This window comes from Thalassophryne amazonica, chromosome 15, assembly GCF_902500255.1.
Source record: "Thalassophryne amazonica chromosome 15, fThaAma1.1, whole genome shotgun sequence".
Taxonomy (NCBI): Eukaryota; Metazoa; Chordata; class Actinopteri; order Batrachoidiformes; family Batrachoididae; genus Thalassophryne; species Thalassophryne amazonica.
Window position 1 is genome coordinate 93,284,900 of NC_047117.1, and position 23,497 is coordinate 93,308,396.

General features: G+C 31.4%; 1 long non-coding RNA gene across 1 annotated transcript; it reads right to left on the reverse strand.

Moving 5' to 3' along the window:
• Window positions 1-4,372: 4,372 nt before the first annotated feature.
• Window positions 4,373-23,116, reverse strand: LOC117526361. Its single transcript, XR_004565269.1, has 3 exons — window positions 23,060-23,116; window positions 22,082-22,233; window positions 4,373-5,984 (listed from the first exon to the last, which is right to left on the reverse strand). It is a non-coding gene; the product is annotated as an uncharacterized LOC117526361 (long non-coding RNA).
• Window positions 23,117-23,497: the final 381 nt, after the last annotated feature.

Sequence of the window (23,497 nt, forward strand, 5' to 3'; positions counted from 1 at the left end):
GTCACCACAGGTGTGATTTGGCCGCAATCAACCATAACAACGTTTAAAAAGCTCAAAGCAGCTTTGAAATTACAGCACCGCCTACTGGCCAAATCTAGTAATGCAGCTAACATCAACGAGCCCAAGTCAGAGTCACGTGAATGACGACGTGTTTTGGCCTCTGGTCACGTGCAGCTTATTGATATTAAAGTTTGTTTTTAACCCGGTTAAGTGTGATGTAATGCATCATGTGACTTTCAACTTCCGGCTCTAAACAAAAAAGGCCCGCTGTCATTGAGACCTGCACTGAGACGCTCTGATCAGGCTGCACACGGACAACAGTATTAATATGGCAACATAAAACTCTTTGTATATTGTGCCTAAAACTCTCCTGGATATATTAACTGGGGTTTTAGACATTTGTTTTATGTAAAAATGCCAGAAGCTCAGGTTGTTTGTTATTTTCAGTGGGAGTTGCTGTGAGCCGCGATCGCTTCCTGTTCATGTCATTCGGGGGGAAAGTGAAGTTTGCATTTATTGTAATAAATATTTTTTTATTCACAAACAGACATGTATGTTTTACCTGTGCATAATAAAATATATCAAGTAAAAGGCAAAAAAGTTTTATTCAGTGTTCTTACCTTAGAAAGAAATGCGCTTAACGGAGGGACAGAGGTTTGCACACACTGTAAACACAAACTAAAACTGTAGATCCTTAAAAGGATCATACAGATGTAACTAACTGTAAACTTGCAGGTCTTTGGACCCGGAAACAGATTTATCACGTGATGCGTTACGTCTGAACTTAACAACCGGATAGACCGATTCAAAGTTCTGAGTGTGCATGACGCGAATCCACTTCCGGTCGCTGCTGTCGTTACAAACAAACCCACGTACGCACACGACAGGCACTGCTTACTGCTGCATCAGGCTTTGTTTACATCAGCGATTCATGCTTATCTCACTCTCAACACTTGGACTTCAGTACAACGGTGTATAAGGCCCATTCAAACAGGAAAAAAAATGGAGATTATATTTTTGACTTTAAAGTCACAAATATACGAGAATAAACGTGCAAATTTACGAGAAATAACACGCAAATTTGCCAGATTAAAAACATGCAAATCTGCAAGAAAAGTAGCAAATTTGCCACAACACGCAAATTTTCGAGATTATACGTAAACATGCAAATCTGTGAGAAAAAAAGCAGCAAATTTGCAAGAAAAAGGTAGCAAATTTGCCAGATTAAACAGGCAAATTTTCGAGATTCTAAACATGCAAATCTGTGAGGAAAAAAGAAGCAAATTTGCGAGAAGTAAATATACGAGAATAAACATGCAGATTTACGAGAAATAACACGCAAATTTGTGAGATTTAAAAATGCAAATTTGCGACATTATAAACGTACATTTGCAAGAAAAAGACAATGCAAGATTAGAACATGTAAAACTACAGGTACATAGCGATGGAATGAGAGAACAATGGCTTCATCATGTACATTTTTACCGTCAAAAAGAATTAATAGATGGGCAGCGGTTTCAATATTTAATGTCTGAACAATAAGAGAAATAATGCTATAATGCTTGTGCTCGCAGTTAATACAAATGCAGGTAACAGCTCACCTGGATGTTAGCTATGCTGATTTGGCTATTTATCAAATTATTAAGTTGATGTAGCTAGCGTTGAATGTATTTTTATGTATACTTTTAAGTTGCATAGGCTCAATATCCTTTACATTTACTAGCAGGTTATTAAGCCCATTAAAAAATTAATAAAACTTAATAGCAGGCTAAAGCAACTACTGTAAATGAACAAGTTTTTAAAAAATATTTTTCTATATATTTTTAGTGATATTGGTCTGTGTCATTAGGTCAGAAAATGCAAACCATGTATGATTTAAGGTTGTTGATTGATATTGTGGTGTCTTTTTACAGCAAAGGGCAGAGTCTTGACAGTCTCTGATTTTTTGCAAGAACGTGGTGTCCCAGAGGAGGTTATTAACCATCTGGAGAATGAAAAGGTACCAGGAATACACACAATAAATACAAAGCCATATAGTATTTATAAGCAGTCCTTGCTATGTGTCATCCTAATTAACGTTTTTGTGACTAATCTGTTAACTGTTATGTCCTTTACTTCCACAGATTGACATCCATGTCATCTGTCTTATGGAGGACAACGATCTGGCTAATTATATTCCATCATATGGGGATCGTCTGGCATTGAGAAATCTTTGCAAAGGTCAAACATCTCTTCAGAGGAGGAAGACTGGACTTTTTGAAAAACTGAGGTCAAAACTTCAACAGAGAAAAGAAATTGCTGCCAATAAAATAAAGGAACAGTACAGCACAATGAACGCACTGGTCCTGCCAAAAAGCGAGGTAAAGCAAGCCATCGCAAATTTAAATAGGGTGGATTAATTTTGAGAAGGGGGAGTTTAAGAAAATAAGAGCCAAAGAAGCAGGTGGCACTCGAACCTTGGATCTTGAAATACAAACAGGGATGCACACTGTTCTAGAAAAGGAGAAGAATCTTTTCTTTCCTGGTGGGAAAGTCCACAAAAGGCCAGAAAAGTGATTTTAGATTTGAGCTCTGGGATTATAAGCAAAATAGAATCACTGAGAAGGACATTACCATCAGTGTTTTCTATGACACTACATGTGTGTCCAGGTTACCATTTTATATTGCTACTCTTTGCAAAACACAGCCAAGCCCTACAGACGCATCTGAATCAGAAGCAGGAAACAATGATACAGAACTCCTGGAGTCAAGTGACAATGAAAGCGATAAAGATCATTCTAATCAACAGACAGATGATTCATCAGACGTTGGTGACCTGTTAGTTCATGATCATGTTGGAGGCAGCACACTTAGCCGCCCAGCCTTACCTAATGCAGACACAGATTTGTCCTCAGTCACTGACCACAGCTATGACCAAGACCCTCAACACAACACAGAGCTTGTGGACCTTATCTCCTCATCTGATGAAGTCACATTCGGCTCACATGTTGATACTGCAGAATATTCATCAGATGAGAATGACAGAGACATATGACTTTGAATTCATGTTGCAACAGCCACCTTCTACCTCCAGTGTGCCCACACCACAGGTGCCTTCTACCTCTAGTGTGCCCACACCACAGGTGCCTTCTACCTCCAGTGTGCCCACTCCACGCCCCACACCACAGGTGCCTTCTACCTCCAGTGTGCCCACTCCTCATTCTGCATTACTGCTGCCTTTTGCCTCGACAACACAGCTGCCCTCCACCTCCATGTCAAGAGCTGCAGCAGGCCCTCGATGATTTTGCATCAGTTGAGCTGGATGAGCTTCTTGAGGTTCTGTCAAACTACGAATGCCACACAAGAGTTATACCAGAGACACTGAGAAACATCCTGCAAGAGATTGCACACAAGGAGTTGGTGTTTGTGATATAGATTGTTGGAAGGACATAGTTATGCCAAATGTCTCTTTCACACATGAGCTTTTGAGGATGTTTGAAAACTAAAAACCAACTCCTAAAAAAGTAGTGGGATTACATCAATTCCCAGAATCAATGACAGGAAGCCAAAGGGAGGTCCACAACCACCTTAAAAGAGAATTAAATAAAGACAAACTGGAAAGGTTCCTGAGATTCACAACAGGAAGTGATGTCCTAATATTTCATGTTTCATGTAAGTCATGTTTTCAAATATGTCAGCATTTACAAGAAGACCTATTGGAAGAACATGTGGCTGTATTTTGGAAATAGCTGATTGTTACGATGGATTTCCTGATTTCCAATCCGAGTTTAATGCCGTCTTAGAGAGCAACATATGGATCATGGACATTGTGTAGTTCATGTTGGATGGAACAGATAATAGTTTAAAGGGAGACTAAAAATGTAGTAAAGTTAAGTTTGTTAGATACAAAGAAATAAGACAGAACTTTTTGCCCATTTCCATTCTGCACTTTTATTTTACCATCTGTTCTGTGTTTGTCATAAGACATTTACATAGTCACATGTGGTGGTCTTAAAGAGTATTCACTGTTCACCAGTTGTTTAGAGATGATGTTGAACAAATCATCTACAGATCACCTTAGTATTTCTTCTGTTTTTCTTGTTGTTTAATGCTGGCAAATTATGCAGTATTTTTTGTATTTCTGATGCCTGATTGTGTTTTTTCTCTCTGTTTAAGGTGCAGCTCCGTCCAGAGATGTGAGTTGTGTTTGTGTTGGTGACCCTCCTGTCCTGTGCACCAACAGCAATTCTTGTATATTCGTCCGTGAATTCTGTGAATTGTTTCTGTAATTTATGTTTTGTATCATGGCCCAAGCAGAGGGTCACCCCTTTGAGTCTGGTCTGCTTGAAGTTTCTTCCTCAGAGGGAGTTTTTCCTTACCACTGTTGCTCTGGGGGTTGGTAAGGTTAGACCTTACCTGTGTGAAGCACTTTGAGGCAACTCTGTGATTTGGTGCTATATAAAGGAAATAAAATTGAAAAATTGAATTGAAAATAGATGTTTTAGCAATATAAGTAAACAATGTTGCATCTTAATTTTAGTGTGTTCTGAACTGTATAAAAACTGTCTAAAATGTAAAGTTGAGCACCTAAGTGGGATACCAGTTCATGGGTAGGTGTGCAAAAAGGAATAGTTTGTAAACCAATTGTGAAGTATTTTGAACTTTTTTTTTAACCAAAACAATTGTGTAAAGCATTTCTACATGTTTAACACATTTAAGTTTAGCTGTTACTATAATCACGCACAAGAACAGTGTTTATATCATTCCAAAACAAAAATAAATAAATCCATCAAAACATGCACATAGTGAGGTATGGTGTGTATTCCCATAGGATTTTCATGCTAAAATTGATTTTGTTGCTGCTTGGGTTTCAACAGGACCAAGACTGTCATAAAATGACGGAGTTCAAATTTTCAGACCCCTACATCTCTCCTGCAAGGGGACAAAGGTTAGTACACAGGTAAATTGAAAATCAAGTTAATCAATTTCAAATATACTCCAATATATCTGTCTTGTTGAGAGGATTATAATAATAGTAATAAATAAATATAGTTTGTCTAGGTTCTGGCTGATATTTACACAGGTATAGGGCTTTAAAGCTTCAAGGTCATCCTGGGGTAAATGCTCAGATGATATTGAAAGTGGTGTCAAATGATTTCTCTTGTCATACTGAAGCAGAAAAAGCATTTTAACTGATTTGGTGATGGCACCATCTGCAACATCCAGGGAAAGTCTTAGTGGCCCCCATAGACCATGTAGACCTTTGACACATTCTGCTATTTAATTATCCAATCAAATGCCACACACCGTAAAATAGCTCTTTTGTGTGGGGGTGGGGGGACCCTATGACACAATACAAACAACTTCTCACCAGTTTCAACAAAATCTGAGCATCTGGTAAATTTTACCCCAGGATCACCTTGAACCATTATGGGCCTATACTGCTTTAAGTAAAAAGCAAAAAATCCATTTTAGCACAAAAATCCTACAGGACCCGTTTCATTGACATACGATTGAAGCAGCAGGACCTTCGTGGCCGGGACGACGGTGGGGATCGAACCCACGCGGCTTGCAACAAAAGACCGTTCCTCTACCAGGTCAGCCAAAGGGGAACTCCCCGTTAGCCAAGCTAGCGGGAACGTCTTTTCAATTGGGACCCGGGACTTTCATCCCGCTACACTATGATACCACACTAACACTTTCTATGGCAATGGTGTTAGATATTTTCCAGTATCACTGTTCTAAGGATGGCCCCATTGATTCTCCTGCATGAGTAACACAGAGAGATCGTAAACAGTCTCATCACGAGGGATCTGGCTCTTCGGTGTGCACTCTTCCTTACACACAGCTACTTCTTCAGGCTCCACGAGTTTAAGCTTATCCTCTGCATCATACAAACTTGGGACTGTGTACATCAGAACAGGACGACCACTATGCACATCTTGGCCAGGTCGCGGTCTGATCTTGTGGGTATTCCATGTCTGCACTACCTCATCCAACTCCTTCTACAAAAAAAAAAAAAAGAGAATAGAAAAAAGCATGATTAATAAAAATGATTTTGAATTCAGATATAAATGGGTATGTAATAAACTTACCTGAACGAGGCCAAGAAAACAAAACTGTACCAGGTTTTTATCCAAAAAGTCCCCAGAAAACTGTCCATCATCTTGAAGGGTTTTGAATATGTTCATCCAGAAGTGGACACTTTGTTTCCTTAAAACCCCCCACCAAGACTCAATACGCTGATTCCCTGTGCAGCGGCTATCATATTTTTATTATTATTATTATGACCCGAAAACAGTCTTATTAAAAAGCGAAATATTACATATGATCTTTGAGGGTTCATATTTTTTATTATTATTATTATGACCCGAAAACAGTCTTATTAAAAAGCGAAATATTACATATGATCTTTGAGGGTTCATATTTTTTATTATTATTATTATGACCCGAAAACAGTCTTATTAAAAAGCGAAATATTACATATGATCTTTGAGGGTTCATATTTTTTATTATTATTATTATGACCCGAAAACAGTCTTATTAAAAAGCGAAATATTACATATGATCTTTGAGGGTTCATATTTTTTATTATTATTATTATGACCCGAAAACAGTCTTATTAAAAAGCGAAATATTACATATGATCTTTGAGGGTTCATATTTTTTATTATTATTATTATGACCCGAAAACAGTCTTATTAAAAAGCGAAATATTACATATGATCTTTGAGGGTTCATATTTTTTATTATTATTATTATGACCCGAAAACAGTCTTATTAAAAAGCGAAATATTACATATGATCTTTGAGGGTTCATATTTTTTATTATTATTATTATGACCCGAAAACAGTCTTATTAAAAAGCGAAATATTACATATGATCTTTGAGGGTTCATATTTTTTATTATTATTATTATGACCCGAAAACAGTCTTATTAAAAAGCGAAATATTACATATGATCTTTGAGGGTTCATATTTTTTATTATTATTATTATGACCCGAAAACAGTCTTATTAAAAAGCGAAATATTACATATGATCTTTGAGGGTTCATATTTTTTATTATTATTATTATGACCCGAAAACAGTCTTATTAAAAAGCGAAATATTACATATGATCTTTGAGGGTTCATATTTTTTATTATTATTATTATGACCCGAAAACAGTCTTATTAAAAAGCGAAATATTACATATGATCTTTGAGGGTTCATATTTTTTATTATTATTATTATGACCCGAAAACAGTCTTATTAAAAAGCGAAATATTACATATGATCTTTGAGGGTTCATATTTTTTATTATTATTATTATGACCCGAAAACAGTCTTATTAAAAAGCGAAATATTACATATGATCTTTGAGGGTTCATATTTTTATTATTATTATTATTATGACCCGAAAACAGTCTTATTAAAAAGCGAAATATTACATATGATCTTTGAGGGTTCATATTTTTTATTATTATTATTATGACCCGAAAACAGTCTTATTAAAAAGCGAAATATTACATATGATCTTTGAGGGTTCATATTTTTTATTATTATTATTATGACCCGAAAACAGTCTTATTAAAAAGCGAAATATTACATATGATCTTTGAGGGTTCATATTTTTTATTATTATTATTATGACCCGAAAACAGTCTTATTAAAAAGCGAAATATTACATATGATCTTTGAGGGTTCATATTTTTTATTATTATTATTATTATGACCCGAAAACAGTCTTATTAAAAAGCGAAATATTACATATGATCTTTGAGGGTTCATATTTTTATTATTATTATTATTATGACCCGAAAACAGTCTTATTAAAAAGCGAAATATTACATATGATCTTTGAGGGTTCATATTTTTTATTATTATTATTATGACCCGAAAACAGTCTTATTAAAAAGCGAAATATTACATATGATCTTTGAGGGTTCATATTTTTATTATTATTATTATTATGACCCGAAAACAGTCTTATTAAAAAGCGAAATATTACATATGATCTTTGAGGGTTCATATTTTTTATTATTATTATTATTATGACCCGAAAACAGTCTTATTAAAAAGCGAAATATTACATATGATCTTTGAGGGTTCATATTTTTTATTATTATTATTATGACCCGAAAACAGTCTTATTAAAAAGCGAAATATTACATATGATCTTTGAGGGTTCATATTTTTTATTATTATTATTATGACCCGAAAACAGTCTTATTAAAAAGCGAAATATTACATATGATCTTTGAGGGTTCATATTTTTTATTATTATTATTATGACCCGAAAACAGTCTTATTAAAAAGCGAAATATTACATATGATCTTTGAGGGTTCATATTTTTTATTATTATTATTATGACCCGAAAACAGTCTTATTAAAAAGCGAAATATTACATATGATCTTTGAGGGTTCATATTTTTTATTATTATTATTATGACCCGAAAACAGTCTTATTAAAAAGCGAAATATTACATATGATCTTTGAGGGTTCATATTTTTTATTATTATTATTATGACCCGAAAACAGTCTTATTAAAAAGCGAAATATTACATATGATCTTTGAGGGTTCATATTTTTTATTATTATTATTATGACCCGAAAACAGTCTTATTAAAAAGCGAAATATTACATATGATCTTTGAGGGTTCATATTTTTTATTATTATTATTATGACCCGAAAACAGTCTTATTAAAAAGCGAAATATTACATATGATCTTTGAGGGTTCATATTTTTTATTATTATTATTATGACCCGAAAACAGTCTTATTAAAAAGCGAAATATTACATATGATCTTTGAGGGTTCATATTTTTTATTATTATTATTATGACCCGAAAACAGTCTTATTAAAAAGCGAAATATTACATATGATCTTTGAGGGTTCATATTTTTTATTATTATTATTATGACCCGAAAACAGTCTTATTAAAAAGCGAAATATTACATATGATCTTTGAGGGTTCATATTTTTTATTATTATTATTATGACCCGAAAACAGTCTTATTAAAAAGCGAAATATTACATATGATCTTTGAGGGTTCATATTTTTTATTATTATTATTATGACCCGAAAACAGTCTTATTAAAAAGCGAAATATTACATATGATCTTTGAGGGTTCATATTTTTATTATTATTATTATTATGACCCGAAAACAGTCTTATTAAAAAGCGAAATATTACATATGATCTTTGAGGGTTCATATTTTTATTATTATTATTATTATGACCCGAAAACAGTCTTATTAAAAAGCGAAATATTACATATGATCTTTGAGGGTTCATATTTTTTATTATTATTATTATGACCCGAAAACAGTCTTATTAAAAAGCGAAATATTACATATGATCTTTGAGGGTTCATATTTTTTATTATTATTATTATGACCCGAAAACAGTCTTATTAAAAAGCGAAATATTACATATGATCTTTGAGGGTTCATATTTTTTATTATTATTATTATGACCCGAAAACAGTCTTATTAAAAAGCGAAATATTACATATGATCTTTGAGGGTTCATATTTTTTATTATTATTATTATTATGACCCGAAAACAGTCTTATTAAAAAGCGAAATATTACATATGATCTTTGAGGGTTCATATTTTTATTATTATTATTATTATGACCCGAAAACAGTCTTATTAAAAAGCGAAATATTACATATGATCTTTGAGGGTTCATATTTTTATTATTATTATTATTATGACCCGAAAACAGTCTTATTAAAAAGCGAAATATTACATATGATCTTTGAGGGTTCATATTTTTTATTATTATTATTATTATGACCCGAAAACAGTCTTATTAAAAAGCGAAATATTACATATGATCTTTGAGGGTTCATATTTTTTATTATTATTATTATGACCCGAAAACAGTCTTATTAAAAAGCGAAATATTACATATGATCTTTGAGGGTTCATATTTTTATTATTATTATTATTATGACCCGAAAACAGTCTTATTAAAAAGCGAAATATTACATATGATCTTTGAGGGTTCATATTTTTATTATTATTATTATTATGACCCGAAAACAGTCTTATTAAAAAGCGAAATATTACATATGATCTTTGAGGGTTCATATTTTTTATTATTATTATTATGACCCGAAAACAGTCTTATTAAAAAGCGAAATATTACATATGATCTTTGAGGGTTCATATTTTTATTATTATTATTATTATGACCCGAAAACAGTCTTATTAAAAAGCGAAATATTACATATGATCTTTGAGGGTTCATATTTTTTATTATTATTATTATGACCCGAAAACAGTCTTATTAAAAAGCGAAATATTACATATGATCTTTGAGGGTTCATATTTTTTATTATTATTATTATGACCCGAAAACAGTCTTATTAAAAAGCGAAATATTACATATGATCTTTGAGGGTTCATATTTTTTATTATTATTATTATGACCCGAAAACAGTCTTATTAAAAAGCGAAATATTACATATGATCTTTGAGGGTTCATATTTTTTATTATTATTATTATGACCCGAAAACAGTCTTATTAAAAAGCGAAATATTACATATGATCTTTGAGGGTTCATATTTTTTATTATTATTATTATGACCCGAAAACAGTCTTATTAAAAAGCGAAATATTACATATGATCTTTGAGGGTTCATATTTTTTATTATTATTATTATGACCCGAAAACAGTCTTATTAAAAAGCGAAATATTACATATGATCTTTGAGGGTTCATATTTTTTATTATTATTATTATGACCCGAAAACAGTCTTATTAAAAAGCGAAATATTACATATGATCTTTGAGGGTTCATATTTTTTATTATTATTATTATGACCCGAAAACAGTCTTATTAAAAAGCGAAATATTACATATGATCTTTGAGGGTTCATATTTTTATTATTATTATTATTATGACCCGAAAACAGTCTTATTAAAAAGCGAAATATTACATATGATCTTTGAGGGTTCATATTTTTTATTATTATTATTATGACCCGAAAACAGTCTTATTAAAAAGCGAAATATTACATATGATCTTTGAGGGTTCATATTTTTTATTATTATTATTATGACCCGAAAACAGTCTTATTAAAAAGCGAAATATTACATATGATCTTTGAGGGTTCATATTTTTTATTATTATTATTATGACCCGAAAACAGTCTTATTAAAAAGCGAAATATTACATATGATCTTTGAGGGTTCATATTTTTTATTATTATTATTATGACCCGAAAACAGTCTTATTAAAAAGCGAAATATTACATATGATCTTTGAGGGTTCATATTTTTTATTATTATTATTATGACCCGAAAACAGTCTTATTAAAAAGCGAAATATTACATATGATCTTTGAGGGTTCATATTTTTTATTATTATTATTATGACCCGAAAACAGTCTTATTAAAAAGCGAAATATTACATATGATCTTTGAGGGTTCATATTTTTTATTATTATTATTATGACCCGAAAACAGTCTTATTAAAAAGCGAAATATTACATATGATCTTTGAGGGTTCATATTTTTTATTATTATTATTATTATGACCCGAAAACAGTCTTATTAAAAAGCGAAATATTACATATGATCTTTGAGGGTTCATATTTTTTATTATTATTATTATGACCCGAAAACAGTCTTATTAAAAAGCGAAATATTACATATGATCTTTGAGGGTTCATATTTTTATTATTATTATTATTATGACCCGAAAACAGTCTTATTAAAAAGCGAAATATTACATATGATCTTTGAGGGTTCATATTTTTTATTATTATTATTATGACCCGAAAACAGTCTTATTAAAAAGCGAAATATTACATATGATCTTTGAGGGTTCATATTTTTATTATTATTATTATTATGACCCGAAAACAGTCTTATTAAAAAGCGAAATATTACATATGATCTTTGAGGGTTCATATTTTTTATTATTATTATTATGACCCGAAAACAGTCTTATTAAAAAGCGAAATATTACATATGATCTTTGAGGGTTCATATTTTTTATTATTATTATTATGACCCGAAAACAGTCTTATTAAAAAGCGAAATATTACATATGATCTTTGAGGGTTCATATTTTTTATTATTATTATTATGACCCGAAAACAGTCTTATTAAAAAGCGAAATATTACATATGATCTTTGAGGGTTCATATTTTTTATTATTATTATTATGACCCGAAAACAGTCTTATTAAAAAGCGAAATATTACATATGATCTTTGAGGGTTCATATTTTTTATTATTATTATTATGACCCGAAAACAGTCTTATTAAAAAGCGAAATATTACATATGATCTTTGAGGGTTCATATTTTTTATTATTATTATTATGACCCGAAAACAGTCTTATTAAAAAGCGAAATATTACATATGATCTTTGAGGGTTCATATTTTTTATTATTATTATTATGACCCGAAAACAGTCTTATTAAAAAGCGAAATATTACATATGATCTTTGAGGGTTCATATTTTTTATTATTATTATTATGACCCGAAAACAGTCTTATTAAAAAGCGAAATATTACATATGATCTTTGAGGGTTCATATTTTTTATTATTATTATTATGACCCGAAAACAGTCTTATTAAAAAGCGAAATATTACATATGATCTTTGAGGGTTCATATTTTTTATTATTATTATTATGACCCGAAAACAGTCTTATTAAAAAGCGAAATATTACATATGATCTTTGAGGGTTCATATTTTTTATTATTATTATTATGACCCGAAAACAGTCTTATTAAAAAGCGAAATATTACATATGATCTTTGAGGGTTCATATTTTTTATTATTATTATTATGACCCGAAAACAGTCTTATTAAAAAGCGAAATATTACATATGATCTTTGAGGGTTCATATTTTTTATTATTATTATTATGACCCGAAAACAGTCTTATTAAAAAGCGAAATATTACATATGATCTTTGAGGGTTCATATTTTTTATTATTATTATTATGACCCGAAAACAGTCTTATTAAAAAGCGAAATATTACATATGATCTTTGAGGGTTCATATTTTTTATTATTATTATTATGACCCGAAAACAGTCTTATTAAAAAGCGAAATATTACATATGATCTTTGAGGGTTCATATTTTTTATTATTATTATTATGACCCGAAAACAGTCTTATTAAAAAGCGAAATATTACATATGATCTTTGAGGGTTCATATTTTTTATTATTATTATTATGACCCGAAAACAGTCTTATTAAAAAGCGAAATATTACATATGATCTTTGAGGGTTCATATTTTTTATTATTATTATTATGACCCGAAAACAGTCTTATTAAAAAGCGAAATATTACATATGATCTTTGAGGGTTCATATTTTTTATTATTATTATTATGACCCGAAAACAGTCTTATTAAAAAGCGAAATATTACATATGATCTTTGAGGGTTCATATTTTTTATTATTATTATTATGACCCGAAAACAGTCTTATTAAAAAGCGAAATATTACATATGATCTTTGAGGGTTCATATTTTTTATTATTATTATTATGACCCGAAAACAGTCTTATTAAAAAGCGAAATATTACATATGATCTTTGAGGGTTCATATTTTTTATTATTATTATTATGACCCGAAAACAGTCTTATTAAAAAGCGAAATATTACATATGATCTTTGAGGGTTCATATTTTTTATTATTATTATTATGACCCGAAAACAGTCTTATTAAAAAGCGAAATATTACATATGATCTTTGAGGGTTCATATTTTTTATTATTATTATTATGACCCGAAAACAGTCTTATTAAAAAGCGAAATATTACATATGATCTTTGAGGGTTCATATTTTTTATTATTATTATTATGACCCGAAAACAGTCTTATTAAAAAGCGAAATATTACATATGATCTTTGAGGGTTCATATTTTTTATTATTATTATTATGACCCGAAAACAGTCTTATTAAAAAGCGAAATATTACATATGATCTTTGAGGGTTCATATTTTTTATTATTATTATTATGACCCGAAAACAGTCTTATTAAAAAGCGAAATATTACATATGATCTTTGAGGGTTCATATTTTTTATTATTATTATTATGACCCGAAAACAGTCTTATTAAAAAGCGAAATATTACATATGATCTTTGAGGGTTCATATTTTTTATTATTATTATTATGACCCGAAAACAGTCTTATTAAAAAGCGAAATATTACATATGATCTTTGAGGGTTCATATTTTTTATTATTATTATTATGACCCGAAAACAGTCTTATTAAAAAGCGAAATATTACATATGATCTTTGAGGGTTCATATTTTTTATTATTATTATTATGACCCGAAAACAGTCTTATTAAAAAGCGAAATATTACATATGATCTTTGAGGGTTCATATTTTTTATTATTATTATTATGACCCGAAAACAGTCTTATTAAAAAGCGAAATATTACATATGATCTTTGAGGGTTCATATTTTTTATTATTATTATTATGACCCGAAAACAGTCTTATTAAAAAGCGAAATATTACATATGATCTTTGAGGGTTCATATTTTTTATTATTATTATTATGACCCGAAAACAGTCTTATTAAAAAGCGAAATATTACATATGATCTTTGAGGGTTCATATTTTTTATTATTATTATTATGACCCGAAAACAGTCTTATTAAAAAGCGAAATATTACATATGATCTTTGAGGGTTCATATTTTTTATTATTATTATTATGACCCGAAAACAGTCTTATTAAAAAGCGAAATATTACATATGATCTTTGAGGGTTCATATTTTTTATTATTATTATTATGACCCGAAAACAGTCTTATTAAAAAGCGAAATATTACATATGATCTTTGAGGGTTCATATTTTTTATTATTATTATTATGACCCGAAAACAGTCTTATTAAAAAGCGAAATATTACATATGATCTTTGAGGGTTCATATTTTTTATTATTATTATTATGACCCGAAAACAGTCTTATTAAAAAGCGAAATATTACATATGATCTTTGAGGGTTCATATTTTTTATTATTATTATTATGACCCGAAAACAGTCTTATTAAAAAGCGAAATATTACATATGATCTTTGAGGGTTCATATTTTTTATTATTATTATTATGACCCGAAAACAGTCTTATTAAAAAGCGAAATATTACATATGATCTTTGAGGGTTCATATTTTTTATTATTATTATTATGACCCGAAAACAGTCTTATTAAAAAGCGAAATATTACATATGATCTTTGAGGGTTCATATTTTTTATCATTATTATTATGACCCGAAAACAGTCTTATTAAAAAGCGAAATATTACATATGATCTTTGAGGGTTCATATTTTTTATCATTATTATTATGACCCGAAAACAGTCTTATTAAAAAGCGAAATATTACATATGATCTTTGAGGGTTCATATTTTTTATCATTATTATTATGACCCGAAAACAGTCTTATTAAAAAGCGAAATATTACATATGATCTTTGAGGGTTCATATTTTTTATCATTATTATTATGACCCGAAAACAGTCTTATTAAAAAGCGAAATATTACATATGATCTTTGAGGGTTCATATTTTTTATCATTATTATTATGACCCGAAAACAGTCTTATTAAAAAGCGAAATATTACATATGATCTTTGAGGGTTCATATTTTTTATCATTATTATTATGACCCGAAAACAGTCTTATTAAAAAGCGAAATATTACATATGATCTTTGAGGGTTCATATTTTTTATTCATTATTATTATGACCCGAAAACAGTCTTATTAAAAAGCGAAATATTACATATGATCTTTGAGGGTTCATATTTTTTATTATTATTATTATGACCCGAAAACAGTCTTATTAAAAAGCGAAATATTACATATGATCTTTGAGGGTTCATATTTTTTATCATTATTATTATGACCCGAAAACAGTCTTATTAAAAAGCGAAATATTACATATGATCTTTGAGGGTTCATATTTTTTATTATTATTATTATGACCCGAAAACAGTCTTATTAAAAAGCGAAATATTACATATGATCTTTGAGGGTTCATATTTTTTATCATTATTATTATGACCCGAAAACAGTCTTATTAAAAAGCGAAATATTACATATGATCTTTGAGGGTTCATATTTTTTATTATTATTATTATGACCCGAAAACAGTCTTATTAAAAAGCGAAATATTACATATGATCTTTGAGGGTTCATATTTTTTATTATTATTATTATGACCCGAAAACAGTCTTATTAAAAAGCGAAATATTACATATGATCTTTGAGGGTTCATATTTTTTATTATTATTATTATGACCCGAAAACAGTCTTATTAAAAAGCGAAATATTACATATGATCTTTGAGGGTTCATATTTTTTATTATTATTATTATGACCCGAAAACAGTCTTATTAAAAAGCGAAATATTACATATGATCTTTGAGGGTTCATATTTTTTATTATTATTATTATGACCCGAAAACAGTCTTATTAAAAAGCGAAATATTACATATGATCTTTGAGGGTTCATATTTTTTATTATTATTATTATGACCCGAAAACAGTCTTATTAAAAAGCGAAATATTACATATGATCTTTGAGGGTTCATATTTTTTATTATTATTATTATGACCCGAAAACAGTCTTATTAAAAAGCGAAATATTACATATGATCTTTGAGGGTTCATATTTTTATTATTATTATTATGACCCGAAAACAGTCTTATTAAAAAGCGAAATATTACATATGATCTTTGAGGGTTCATATTTTTTATTATTATTATTATGACCCGAAAACAGTCTTATTAAAAAGCGAAATATTACATATGATCTTTGAGGGTTCATATTTTTTATTATTATTATTATGACCCGAAAACAGTCTTATTAAAAAGCGAAATATTACATATGATCTTTGAGGGTTCATATTTTTTATTATTATTATTATGACCCGAAAACAGTCTTATTAAAAAGCGAAATATTACATATGATCTTTGAGGGTTCATATTTTTTATTATTATTATTATGACCCGAAAACAGTCTTATTAAAAAGCGAAATATTACATATGATCTTTGAGGGTTCATATTTTTTATTATTATTATTATGACCCGAAAACAGTCTTATTAAAAAGCGAAATATTACATATGATCTTTGAGGGTTCATATTTTTTATTATTATTATTATGACCCGAAAACAGTCTTATTAAAAAGCGAAATATTACATATGATCTTTGAGGGTTCATATTTTTTATTATTATTATTATGACCCGAAAACAGTCTTATTAAAAAGCGAAATATTACATATGATCTTTGAGGGTTCATATTTTTTATTATTATTATTATGACCCGAAAACAGTCTTATTAAAAAGCGAAATATTACATATGATCTTTGAGGGTTCATATTTTTTATTATTATTATTATGACCCGAAAACAGTCTTATTAAAAAGCGAAATATTACATATGATCTTTGAGGGTTCATATTTTTTATTATTATTATTATGACCCGAAAACAGTCTTATTAAAAAGCGAAATATTACATATGATCTTTGAGGGTTCATATTTTTTATTATTATTATTATGACCCGAAAACAGTCTTATTAAAAAGCGAAATATTACATATGATCTTTGAGGGTTCATATTTTTTATTATTATTATTATGACCCGAAAACAGTCTTATTAAAAAGCGAAATATTACATATGATCTTTGAGGGTTCATATTTTTTATTATTATTATTATGACCCGAAAACAGTCTTATTAAAAAGCGAAATATTACATATGATCTTTGAGGGTTCATATTTTTTATTATTATTATTATGACCCGAAAACAGTCTTATTAAAAAGCGAAATATTACATATGATCTTTGAGGGTTCATATTTTTTATTATTATTATTATGACCCGAAAACAGTCTTATTAAAAAGCGAAATATTACATATGATCTTTGAGGGTTCATATTTTTTATTATTATTATTATGACCCGAAAACAGTCTTATTAAAAAGCGAAATATTACATATGATCTTTGAGGGTTCATATTTTTTATTATTATTATTATGACCCGAAAACAGTCTTATTAAAAAGCGAAATATTACATATGATCTTTGAGGGTTCATATTTTTTATTATTATTATTATGACCCGAAAACAGTCTTATTAAAAAGCGAAATATTACATATGATCTTTGAGGGTTCATATTTTTTATTATTATTATTATGACCCGAAAACAGTCTTATTAAAAAGCGAAATATTACATATGATCTTTGAGGGTTCATATTTTTTATTATTATTATTATGACCCGAAAACAGTCTTATTAAAAAGCGAAATATTACATATGATCTTTGAGGGTTCATATTTTTTATTATTATTATTATGACCCGAAAACAGTCTTATTAAAAAGCGAAATATTACATATGATCTTTGAGGGTTCATATTTTTTATTATTATTATTATGACCCGAAAACAGTCTTATTAAAAAGCGAAATATTACATATGATCTTTGAGGGTTCATATTTTTTATTATTATTATTATGACCCGAAAACAGTCTTATTAAAAAGCGAAATATTACATATGATCTTTGAGGGTTCATATTTTTTATTATTATTATTATGACCCGAAAACAGTCTTATTAAAAAGCGAAATATTACATATGATCTTTGAGGGTTCATATTTTTTATTATTATTATTATGACCCGAAAACAGTCTTATTAAAAAGCGAAATATTACATATGATCTTTGAGGGTTCATATTTTTTATTATTATTATTATGACCCGAAAACAGTCTTATTAAAAAGCGAAATATTACATATGATCTTTGAGGGTTCATATTTTTTATTATTATTATTATGACCCGAAAACAGTCTTATTAAAAAGCGAAATATTACATATGATCTTTGAGGGTTCATATTTTTTATTATTATTATTATGACCCGAAAACAGTCTTATTAAAAAGCGAAATATTACATATGATCTTTGAGGGTTCATATTTTTTATTATTATTATTATGACCCGAAAACAGTCTTATTAAAAAGCGAAATATTACATATGATCTTTGAGGGTTCATATTTTTTATTATTATTATTATGACCCGAAAACAGTCTTATTAAAAAGCGAAATATTACATATGATCTTTGAGGGTTCATATTTTTTATTATTATTATTATTATTATGACCCGAAAACAGTCTTATTAAAAAGCGAAATATTACATATGATCTTTGAGGGTTCATATTTTTTATTATTATTATTATTATTATGACCCGAAAACAGTCTTATTAAAAAGCGAAATATTACATATGATCTTTGAGGGTTCATATTTTTTATTATTATTATTATTATTATGACCCGAAAACAGTCTTATTAAAAAGCGAAATATTACATATGATCTTTGAGGGTTCATATTTTTTATTATTATTATTATTATGACCCAAAAACAGTCTTATTAAAAAGCGAAATATTACATATGATCTTTGAGGGTTCATATTTTTTATTATTATTATTATTATTATGACCCGAAAACAGTCTTATTAAAAAACGAAATATTACATACGATCTTGATGACAAGCAAACACTCCAACATGGCGGACGATGTAGAAAGAAGCGTTGAAGAGAGTGAATATCAAGCTAATTTACGCGCGGAGGATAAAGTTACATACAAAGAAAAGTTGAAAATCGCTCGGAAAAAAAAGCACGCACCAAACATTAAAAAGCACACACACACACGCGCCAAACACTCGGAAAAAAGTGCGCACCAAACACATTAAAAACATTTAAAAGCACACGCACACACGCGCCAAACACTCGGAAAAAAGTGCGCACCAAACACATTAAAAACATTTAAAAGCACACGCACACACGCGCCAAACACTCGGAAAAAAGTGCGCACCAAACACATTAAAAACATTTAAAAGCACACGCACACATGCGCCAAACACTCGGAAAAAAGCGGGCACCAAACACAAAAACACATTAAAGCGCACGCACACACGCGCCAAACACTCGGAAAAAAGCGGGCACCAAACACAAAAACACATTAAAGCGCACGCACACACGCGCCAAACATTCGGAAAAAAGCGGGCACCAAACACAAAAACACATTAAAGCGCACGCACACACGCGCCAAACATGCGGAAAAAAAGCGGGCACCAAACACAAAAACACATTAAAGCGCACGCACACACGCGCCAAACACTCGGAAAAAAGCGGGCACCAAACACAAAAACACATTAAAGCGCACGCACACACGCGCCAAACATTCGGAAAAAAGCGGGCACCAAACACAAAAACACATTAAAGCGCACGCACACACGCGCCAAACATGCGGAAAAAAAGCGGGCACCAAACACAAAAACACATTAAAGCGCACGCACACACGCGCCAAACACTCGGAAAAAAGCGGGCACCAAACACATTAAAAACATTTAAAAGCACACGCACACATGCGCCAAACACTCGGAAAAAAGTGCGCACCAAACATTAAAAACATTTAAAAGCACACGCACACACGCGCCAAACACTCGGAAAAAAGTGCGCACCAAACACATTAAAAACATTTAAAAGCACACGCACACATGCGCCAAACACTCGGAAAAAAGCGGGCACCAAACACAAAAACACATTAAAGCGCACGCACACACGCGCCAAACACTCGGAAAAAAGCGGGCACCAAACACAAAAACACATTAAAGCGCACGCACACACGCGCCAAACATTCGGAAAAAAGCGGGCACCAAACACAAAAACACATTAAAGCGCACGCACACACGCGCCAAACATGCGGAAAAAAAGCGGGCACCAAACACAAAAACACATTAAAGCGCACGCACACACGCGCCAAACACTCGGAAAAAAGCGGGCACCAAACACAAAAACACATTAAAGCGCACGCACACACGCGCCAAACACTCGGAAAAAAGCGGGCACCAAACACAAAAACACATTAAAGCGCACACACACACGCGCCAAACACTCAGAAAAAAGCGCGCACCAAACACATTAAAAAGCACGCGCACACATGCGCCAAACACTCGGAAAAAAGCTCGCACCAAACACATTAAAAACATTTAAAAGCACACACACACATGCGCCAAACACTCGGAAAAAAGCGCGCACCAAACACATTAAAAACATTAAAAAGCACATGCACACATGCGCCAAACACTCGGAAAAAAGCGCGCACCAAACACTAAAAACATTTAAAAGCACATGCACACATGCGCCAAACACTCGGAAAAAAGCGCCCACCAAACATTAAAAACATTAAAAAGCACACACACACATGCGCCAAACACTCGGAAAAAAGCGCGCACAAAACACATTAAAAAGCACGCGCACACATGCGCCAAACACTCGGAAAAAAGCTCGCACCAAACATTAAAAACATTTAAAAGCACACACACACATGCGCCAAACACTCGGAAAAAAGCGCGCACCAAACACATTAAAAACATTAAAAAGCACATGCACACATGCGCCAAACACTCGGAAAAAAGCGCGCACCAAACACTAAAAACATTTAAAAGCACACACACACATGCGCCAAACACTCGGAAAAAAGCTCGCACCAAACATTAAAAACATTTAAAAGCACACGCACACATGCGCCAAACACTCGGAAAAAAGCTCGCACCAAACATTAAAAACATTTAAAAGCACACACACACATGCGCCAAACACTCGGAAAAAAGCGCGCACCAAACACATTAAAAACATTAAAAAGCACATGCACACATGCGCCAAACACTCGGAAAAAAGCGCGCACCAAACACTAAAAACATTTAAAAGCACACACACACATGCGCCAAACACTCGGAAAAAAGCGCCCACCAAACATTAAAAACATTAAAAAGCACACGCACACATGCGCCAAACACGCGGAAAAAAAAGCGCGCGCCAAACACATTAAAAACATTAAAAAGCACACGCACACATGCGCCAAACACGCGGAAAAAAAGCGCGCGCCAAACACATTAAAACATTAAAAAGCACACGCACACATGCGCCAAACACATTAAAAAGCACACGCACACACGTAGTGTGGTTACTCAACTGCATGTAAATATGACAATTTTGCATATTCTAGGATTTACAAGTGAAATAAATACTGTACATGAAACACACTAGTTAAATAGGGAGACTGACCTTTAATGAAATGATCCGAACAGATCCGTAGATTGGCCAAACTGGACTCGGATATAAGGTCACTTCTAGCTATCCGTGCTAGCCAGATTGCTCGCCTCTTTGAAGACAGTTCTCGCGTATTTTCTCCTTGATGCTCGATAACTGCCGGTAACCTGAAGAAACTGTGATTAGTTTCCCTGTTCTTACGATTACACCACAAAAACTTGGCATTTTATCGCAAATATCTGCAGCTAGCTAGTGTGCGCGTCATTTGCACAGGGTCCGCTCCACTTTAACCACCTGGTTGTTTGCCTGACTCCTGGCGCAGGTATGTAGCAGTGCTGTGCTGCGTATCAACCTTATTGTTTTGGTGCTTGTTGTTAATGATTTAATTTTGCAGCACGTCATCGTGCAGCGAGCGGCCAGCCTCCTTCCGTGTGCTATCTGGGTACGCGCCTCATTTTCTGCAGCTCAGGTACGTTGCTGGACGACTCCTCCCACAAGGAGTGCTCACAGGCGAATGACGTCACCGACAGGCGTGGAAAAACTCACGCATGCGCACGAGGGTTCAAGCATGTCTGACGTAAAAACATATGAATGAAATCCATATAGTTTTTGAAAAAGATAAAAAGGACCTATACTTTATTGACAGCCCTCGTATATATTAACGGTCATTAAAACCGAATCAACATTTTGTGCGTGAACGTCAGTAAATGCACAAACTCCCATATTTGAGATTTAACAATAAGTTATCAAAGCAAGTTACTTTGGTAAAAAAAAAGTATTGACATTAACACGTTTATTGCTCAGAAACGCGTCTTTATTTACAGACCAAGTTACTGACGTCAAAAGAAAATGGAGCAAAGTGTGACTGAAGGCGTGATAGGTATTGTAATTAATCTAAATTAACGCTTTATTTTGACAGCCACAATTTTAATAGTTAATAGCGAGAGCCTGCAGTTATTATTTACGATCTTAGAAAGCTAACGATTAGCTTACCGTCATGCTTTGCCTCTTCATCTCTAGCAGCTTGTATCTTCTCGTCTTCATCTTCATATGAATTCCCAAAGTCTTCTGTACGTCTCAAGCGTGTTTTTCTCGCCGCCAGCAACTTTCTCTTAAAAACTCACAGCAGTAAACACACGGAGTTCGCCATTGTTTATGTTTGTGTCGCGTATAAAACGACGTCACTGCAGTTTGCTCTGCTGACCCCGCCCACGTTGAAGAGGTACTATTTGCAGTAGAAAAGCTCGCGCGTGGAACCAAACCGAGTAGAGCCGCGTAGTGCTGGAGCTTTGTAGTGGAAAAGTGGCTTAAGTAATGTAGTGTTAAAAAAAAAATCCCTGTTTTCTTGTTTTCAGCTCTGTATGAGAACAGGTCCATGTGTTCCACTGTATTCCTCCAGACACTTTCAAGGTTGCCTCCCCGATAACAACC